The 9283-nt window shown below is 40.3% G+C and overlaps 1 pseudogene; it reads left to right on the top strand.

Annotated features, from left to right (window-relative positions):
- The first annotated feature begins 2949 nt into the window (after positions 1–2949).
- Positions 2950–4007, top strand: LOC101433793 (nucleophosmin pseudogene; annotated as a pseudogene).
- The last annotated feature ends 5276 nt before the right edge of the window (positions 4008–9283 follow it).

Raw genomic sequence — 9283 nt, 5'->3', positions numbered from 1 at the left:
GTGAAAGAGGAAATCACAAGGGAAATTAAGAAATAACTTGAGGTAAAAGAAAATGAAAATACAATGTACCAAGACTTAAGGGATTCATCAAAGATAGTGCTGAGAAATTTATAGCTCTGAATACTAACATTAAAAAAGAAGAAAGAGGGTTTGTGACTGAAAGGGGTAGTCTAGGGATGTAAATGTCAACTGAAATAAAGCTAGAGAATAATCTTGGAACTGAATGACATAGTGAACCTGGAGGTGGATGGGGATTATGGTTAATAATACAAATGTAAGAATGTTCTTCTATGAACTAGAACAAATGTACATCACCATTATAAGATGCTAAGAATATAGTGATGCAAGGTAAAAATACAATTAATATGATTTATGTACTATGGTTAACAGCAATATTGTGATATTCTTGCATCATTGTTAAAGAAGGTGTTATAATAGTGCTAAGGGGCAATATTGGGGGGTATGAGGTTCTTTCTTTTGGAATAAGGGAGAAGTTCAAAGGTTAACTGGAATAATTATTGCACAACTCTGTGATGAAAGCAAGAACCCCTGAGTATAAATTTTGGATAGAATGTACAAGCATGGGACTGTATAACACAGTGAACCATGCGGTGAAAGGTGGATTGTGGTTAACAGTACAAATATGAGAGTGTTCTCTTGTGAACTATATAACAAATGTACAATACTAATACATACTGTTAATAACAGTGAATGTATGGAAAAATATACCAAAGGTACACTATGTACCATAGTTAGCAATAATAGTCTAATCATGTTCTTTCAAAATCTGTAACAAATATCTCACAACAGTGTAAGTTGTTGGTGGATGGGTGTGATATGTGAATTCTGTGCATTATGCATGATTGTTTTGTAAGCTCACAACTTCTCTAATAAAAATTTTTTTTAAAGAAGATGAGAAAAAAGGATGATTTCTGAATAGAGAACTATCCTCAAAATTGGAAGAACTAGGTACTAGGAAAAGTTGAATCAAGAATCAAAGAGGAGCCATCACACAAAGATTGGAAACAACAATTATATCCTAGGCAAGATAAAGAAACTGGACATCAGGGTAAACTCTCCATCATAATTAAATGCCTAGACATCAGCAAAGAACTATGAGCCATACTAAGAAACAGGAAAATTTGGCCCAGTCAAAGGAATAAATCAAAACACCAGATTACACACTAGATTTGAAACAACTAATAAATGATGTTCAAACCAATCTAAATCAATTCAAGGAGATGAAGGAAAATGGGTAAAGAGATAAATGACATTAAGAAGATACCAGGCCATCTGCCATAACCATAGAACCTGTGGGTCTCTGCAGCCCTCAGGAGAACAAGCACCTGGGTTTCCATCTACCTTGGCTGTCTCTGGTACCCTGCTGAGGTGTGCATAAACATCACCCCTCTGATGACCTCCCAACTCTTTTTTGGAGTCTCATAGCTATATAAACTCATTTGCCCTCATATTTTTTTTATGTAATATTTAAAAGAAAATAAAGGGGAAAAAAAAAGAAGACACTGGGTATGGTCAAAGAATTTGAAAGCTTGAATAGAAACATAAGTGTGTTTATGGGAATGAAAGGCACAATGGAGACCAAACATACACTAGAAACATACAGCAATGTGTTTTAAATGCCAGAAAAGAGACTAAATGAATTGAAAGACAGAATAGCTGAAATTGAAAAGAACAGAAGAACAGAGAGTACATGATGACAAAAAATTTGAGCAGGGGCTCAGGGAATTGAATGATAGCACAAAGTGCACCAAAGTATGTGTCATGTGAATTTCAGAAAGAGAAGAGTAGGGAAAAGGGAAAGAAAGAATATTTGAGAAAATAATGGATAATCCTTTCCCAAGTCTTATGAAATATAAAATGTATCCAAGAAGCACAATGTATTCAAAACATATCTACTTAGAGACTCAAACACTGAGTATGTAAAAATGCAAGAGATAGAGAATTCTGAAAGCAAGAGAAAATGATCAATCAAATACAAGGGAGATTCAAAAAGACAGTACAGATTTGTCATCAGAAACCATGGAGGCAAAAAGACAGTGGTACACTGTATTTAAGATGCTGAAAAACTGCTAGCCAAGAATTTTTTATCCAGCCAAATTGTACTGCTATAATGAGGGTGAGTTTAAAATATTCCGAGATAAAAAGAAACTAAAAGAGTTATTAAACAAGAGGATGGCTCTACAAGAAATAATAAAGGGAGTTCTGCTGGCTGAAAGAAAAAGACATGAGATAGAGGCTTGGTGGAGAGTGTAGAAAAGAAGACTATCTCAAAGGGAAATCAAAAGAATAAAATTATTAAAATAAGATATGACATATGAATGTCAAAGGACAAAATGGTCAAGGTAAGTGATGCCTTTAAAGAAATAATATTAAATGTTAGTGGATTAAACTTCCCAATCAAAAGAATACTGCCTGGTAGCATGAATTAAAAAAAATAATCTATCCAAATGCTATCTAGAAGAGACTCATCTTAGACCCAAGGATTCAAATAAGATGAAAGTGAAAGTTTGGGAAAAGATATTTCATGGAAGTAGAAAGCCAAAAAAAGCAGGGGTAGCTATACTAATATTAGACAAAACACACTTTAAATGCAAATGTTATAAAATATGCTGAAGGCCATTACCTATTACCAAAAGGAATAATCCACTAGGATGAAATAGTAACCATAAATATTTGTGGACCTAACAAGGGTGCTACAAGACACCTGAGGCAAACCCTTGCAAAACTGAAGGGAGAAATGGATGTATCTACAATAATAGTACCCATTCACATCAACAGATAGAACGACCAGACAGAGGATCAACTAGACCTAAAAACACTTATATCCCTGGTTTGATTCCATCCTGTAGAATGGACTTCCCAACTCTGGAACAGTGGTTGACTATCTCCATCTGACTTCTCTCCCACCTAAGTGCATGCTAGCACCCCATGGAAGATTTGATGGACATGGACATGAGCTCCCTGGGGCTCCAGAACTTTTTTTTTGATTGGAAACTAAAGGCTGACCAAGGTTATCACTTTAGGGTGGATAATGATGAAAATGAGCACCAGTTATCTTTAAGAGTTGTCAGATTAAGGGCTGGTACAAAGGGTGAATTGCACGTTGTTGAAGCAGAGACAATGAATTATGAAGGCAGTCCAATTAAAGTAACATTTCTGTACAACCGATGGTTTCCCTTGGAGGCATGAAAATAAAACCTGTTGTCTTTTGTTGGAAGTGTGGTTCCAAGCCAGTGCATACTAGTGGATAGCACTTAGTAGCTGTGGAGGAAGATGCAGAGAAAGAAGACGAAGAGGAGGATGTGAAACTCTTAAGCATATCTTGAAAGCAATCTGTCTCTGGAAGTGGTAGCAAGGTTCGACAAAAATAGGTAAAACTTAAAAATGATGACAATGATGATGAAGATGAAGATGATGATTAACATGATGATGATGATGATGATGATGATTTTGATGAGGAGGAAACAGAAGAACATGTCCAGTGGAAAAAATCTATCAGAGAAACCCCAGCAAAAAATGCACAAAAGTCAAACCAGAATGGAAAAGAATCAAAACAATCAATATAAAAATCAAAAGGACACAGCGAATGGACACAGAGAGCAAACAACTGGGTGGGTGGGTGGGGGAGGCAGGGAAGGGGAGATAAATAAATTTTTAAAAATTTTAAAAATTTAAAAAATTTTTAAAAGGTCAAGAATCTTTCAAAAACAGGAAAAAGTTCCTAAATCATTGAAGGGATCTAGTTCTGTAGAAGATATTAAAGCAAAAATGCAAGCAAGGATAGGAAAAGTGGTTCTCTTACCAAAGTGGAAGTCAAATTCATCAACTGCATGAAGAACTGCTTCTGGATGGCTGACCAGGAAACTATTCAAGATCTCTGGCAGTGGAGGAAGTCTCTTTCAGAAAATAGCTTAAACAGTTGGTTAAAAATTTCTCTGTCTTATTTCATTTCTGTAACAGTTGATATCTGGCTGTCCTCTCTATGATGCAGAGTGAGCACTTTCCCTACTGTGTCTGATAAATGTTGTCCAGATTACTTTCCAAGAATGTGTTATCCAAAATGCCTATTTAGTTTTAAATATGGAACTGCACCCTTTTCTTGGTTTTAAGTATGTATGGAGGGTTATAATAGGACATAGTAGTAGTAGTGGTCAGTCAAATGGAAATGGTGGGGACACAAAATATATGTATGATATAAACTCAGTGTCTTAGCAATGTATAAAAATAAAAGAAATACAGGAAACGGACTTGGCCCAGTGGTTAGGGCGTCCATCTACCACATGGGGGGTCCGCGGTTCAAACCCCGGGCCTCCTTGACCCGTGTGGAGCTGGCCCATGCGCGGTGCTGATGCGCGCAAGGAGTGCCCTGCCACGCAGGGTGTCCCCCGCGTGGGGGAGCCCCACGCGCAAGGAGTGCGCCCCTGGGGAGAGCCGCCCAGCGTGAAAGAAAGTGCAGCCTGCCCAGGAATGGTGCCGCCCACACTTCCCGTGCCGCTGACGACAACAACAGAAGCGGACAAAGAAACGCAGCAAATAGACACAGAGAACAGACAACCGGGGGAGGGGGGCAGGAATTAAATAAATAAATTAAAAAAAATAAAATAAAAGAAATATACAGGGCACTATTCCACAAATCAGCAAGATGTAAATTCTTGGATCTCTCCACAGATCAGAGGAGGTGCTTTGATGACATCTTGATTTGGGCTTTTCCCTAGCCTCAATACTAAGAGCCAACAAATTCCAATTATTGAAGCCAACCCAATGCATGGTATTTGCTTGAGCAATGAACAAATCCAAAACAGATTTTGGTACCAGGAAAGTGGAGTCCTGCTGAAGCAAATACCAAAATGTAGAAACAGCTTTGGAACTGAGTAATAACTAGGTGCTGGAAGAATTATAAGGTGCTTGATAGAAAAAGGCTAGACTGCTTTCAAATGACTGTTGGTAAAAATCAGAATGCTAGAGGCACTTCCAAAGAGCCTTAGAAGGAAATGATGAATGCGTTATTGGAATCTGAAGGAAAGATATTCCTTGTTTTAAAATGGAGAGAACTTGGATAAATTGAGTTCTGATGTCAGAAAGAAGGCAGAACTTGTAAGCAATGAGCTTGACTATTTAGCTGAAGACATTGTTAAGCTAAGTATGGGGGAAACGGACTTTGGCCCAGTGGTTAGGGCGTCCGTCTACCATATGGGAGGTCCGCGGTTCAAACCCCGGGCCTCCTTGACCCGTGTGGAGCTGGCCATGCGCAGTGCTGATGCGTGCAAGGAGTGCCGTGCCACGCAAGGGTGTCCCCCGCGTGGGGGAGCCCCACGCGCAAGGAGTGCGCCCGTGAGGAAAAGCTGCCCAGCGTGAAAAGAAAGAGCAGCCTGCCCAGGAATGGTGCCGCCCACACTTCCTGAGCCGCTGACGACAACAGAAGCGGGTGCCGCTGACGACAACAGAAGCGGACAAAGAAACAAGACGCAGCAAACAGACACCAAGAACAGACAACCAGGGGAGGGGGGGACATTAAATAAAATAAATAAATCTTTAGAAAAAAAAAAAAAAAGCTAAGTATGGGTAGTACAGCCTGGATTTTCATTGTAGCTTATAGTAAAATGTGAGAGGAAAGTAATGAGCTGAAATTGATTCATAAGAACAAAGAAACCAGAAATTGATGTTTTGGAAATTTCTGAGCCTATTCACATTGTATACTCCATGATTAGGGTCAAAAGTAGTTTATGAGAGGTCTTCCTGAGCTTTCAGAAAGCACGTTCTCAGAGAAGATGGCTCCCTGGAATGGTTTCACTGAACTTAGAACCAGTCAGCCATTTCAACGGAAGTCAATATTGGAAATGGGGAGGGCGGGACAAGATGGTGGTTGAGTGAGTGCACCTGATAGTCTCTCCTGCAAAGAAGCAGTTGGGCAGCATTAGAAACTCTTCGGGACCAGGGTGTTTCAGGATTTTGCAGGGCAAGAGGTGTCTGGGCATCGATTTGGTGGGAAGGTAACAGAGAAAATTTGAGTATAAGATAAAATTGAGGCTCTCTTACATGGAGGTGTTAAGGGACCTTGATTGAACATGCTTTGGGGTCTTTGGACTCTACCAGTGAGGCATTACTCAGGTAAGGTCTCTGTCCTCTTGCTGGGTCTTATATAAACTGAGAACTGCAAACAGAAACAGAAAAACACAGAAAAGACAGGATTTTGCCCCTGCCATGTGAGAGAAAGCACTCCAGAATTGCCTGCAGCTGCAGAAAGACAGAGAAGTCCAGAGCAGCAGAGAGAGACTCCAGAGGCTGGAATCAGTAGAGAAGCTGGAAAATGTAGCACCCAAGAGCTGAGGCTGGTGGATCAGCTCAAAGCTGAAGATAAACTGGGCCTGGAGAAGAAGGCAGACAAAGAAAGGCGGAGCAGCCATTGTGCAGGTGGCATGAATCCAGGATCTGCACTGACTTGGACATTTTCACAGCTGCAGAACTGTAAGCGTTTACCCTAATAAATCCCCACTAACAAAGCCAACCTGTTTCTGGTACTTTTGCATTGGCAGCTTTGGCAAACTAAAACACCTGGCAGGAAGCGGACTTGGCCCAGTGGACAGGGTGTCCGTCCACCACATGGGAGGTCCATGGTTCAAACCCTGGGCCTCCTTGACCCATGTGGAGCTGACCCATGTGCAGTGCTGATGCACACAAGGAGTGCCATGCCATGCAGTTGTGTCCCCCGCATAGGGGAGCCCCATGTGCAAGGAGTGCATCCAGTAAGGAGAGCCACCCACTGTGAAAGAAAGTGCAGCCTGCCCAAGAATGGTGCTGCACACACGGAGAGGTGACACACAAGATGATGCAACAAAAAGAAACACAGATTCCTGTGCCAGTGACAACAACAGAAGTGGACAAGAACTAGAACATGCAGCAATGGACACAGAGAACAGACAACTGGGGGGAGGGGAGAGAAATAAAATAAATCTTAAAAAAAAATAAAACACCTGGCAATCCGACTTCTAGGTATATTCCTAAAAGAATTGAAAGCAGGGACTCAAATAGTTATTTGGACACCAATGTTCATAGCAACGTGATTTACAATTGCTAAAAGATGAAAGCAACCCACATGTCCATCCACCAATGAAAGGGTAAATAAAACGTGATACATACATACAATGGAATATTACTCAGCCAGTCAAATGAATGGACTTCTCATTCATGCAACAAAATGGATGAACCTTAAAGATATCATGTTGAGTGAAATAAGCCAGACACAAAAGGACAAATACCATATGAGCCCATGAATATGAAATAATTCTATAATAATCCTAAACTGGAGTATATATTAGCAGGGGCCAAGTTGGGGGTAGGGAATGGGGAGTTAAAGATTAACAGAATTCTCTAGTGGCAAATGGGAATGCCCTGTATTTTCTATATAACATTTATGTAATCTAATCTTAAAAATAAATAAATCAATAAAATAATGGGATTTGATCAAGAGGTCCAGTCACTGGTCCATCTGTTTAATTCGTGTGCATAACTGTTTAATATGCCTACCTGTTTTTATTTTCAATGCATGTGATATTTTGTATCTATGGTACTTAGTACCTGGGAACTATTATGACAGCTCATTTGTGACATTGGAGAGTTGTAGTAAGAATTCTGGGGGAAAGTTCTTGGGGGGTGGTTCTATATCTGAGAAAATACCTTTTTGTGATTTTGAACAAACCAAACTATAGAAAATATAGTCCAGTGTGGGACCAGGGGGAGATTGTGATAAAATCATTCTCTCCTTCTTGTTCTCCTTCACTCCTTGACCTTGTCCCTGGGGTATTCCCTCCAAGGCCCTGCCCTCCTTGGGCCTGCACTGTGGGTCTCTTGTCTGCCCCTTCACTCCATTTTGGTTCCTGCACTTCTGACCTGTGCTCAGAACTGCACTGCTCCCTTCCCTGCACACCTCCTGCTGTTTTCCTCCAGGATTGCCATTCACATGCTCAGTTTGGCCCAGACCCTCTGCCCTTGCCCATCTCTTCCCACCTGCCAAATCTATCTCCTCTCATACACAACATGGCACACACACATACACACATGTGTATATATACACACACAGATATGTGCATTATATTATATATCATAGGTATTGCTCTTCCACACATTTTATTAACTTGTAAGGCTTTACAGATATCTTCAGGTTGGTAAACATACATCCATCGCATTATTATATTTCCCATTATTTTTCATTATCACATAATATTCCATATAATGTATCCCTGTCCTTTATTAAAATGTTCCTTATTGGAATGTACATAGTTATATTCTTTTTTGCTAATATAAGTCATTTACCCTTGCATAACTACATGCTTCCTTGTTGATGTGCACTTATTTTTCACCAGTCAAGGTACTTAAGTACATAATAAAATAGTTGTTTCTAATAACAATGTAATTTTTCCAATTGGTGCATATAATCATCAAATAGTCATTGATAATGCATTATGATTCCGCTGAAAAATGTCTTTACAAGCTACTATCCAACTTTAGCTGCCTAGTAAGATAGGGAATCAATAGGTGGATCTGGAACCTGGCAAGTAGTCCACGGAGACATCAATAACCCCCAAGATGGCTGCTGGAAGACCCTCCCCAAGATTCTACCATCCAGAACAAGACTTCTTCTGGAAGCCAGGAGAAGCCCTGGATATTCCCCAAGGACTTGATCATTGGACCCTCATGGGGGATTGATAGGGGAGTAATCAATCAAACAGCAAACAGCTGGAACTCCTCCCTTGCCATTAGCCATGGGGTGGAATAATTAAAGGCTCAAAAAGCAGGCACAAGGCCTGAGCTCACGCTCACCTTCGTTCCCCTGTTCCTGCCTCTGTGCCCTGCTCTTGCCCTTTTTCCTCTGCCATGATGGCCATGCAAGTAAACCTGGGTACTTATAATCTATAATGGAGAATTGTAGTCTGTAAATCAGCATTCTTTATCACTTTTTAACCCCCTCCTCTCTACCTGGGACCCATGATCTATTATTTTCTCCCATTTCTCATCCTTCCCTCCCTGAATAAATGACTGACATAACCCACCCTATATGCTCTTGAAATTAATTTCTGCAACATAGCCAAGAACCTAGACAAAATCCAGTAACACAACTAACACAGTGTGATAATCTTGGGACTCTGGCCTTCTGTCAAGGACTCTGAAATTCATTGAAGATTTTCTTGCCTCTAATTGTTTCTCTGACACTGATGGAGACTTGACCTTGGGCACTAATGTTCTCTTAGGTAAAGGATGATAGTTT

Source organism: Dasypus novemcinctus, chromosome 31, assembly GCF_030445035.2.
Source record: "Dasypus novemcinctus isolate mDasNov1 chromosome 31, mDasNov1.1.hap2, whole genome shotgun sequence".
Classification (NCBI taxonomy): Eukaryota; Metazoa; Chordata; class Mammalia; order Cingulata; family Dasypodidae; genus Dasypus; species Dasypus novemcinctus.
This window is presented reverse-complemented; position numbering and strand designations above follow the sequence as displayed.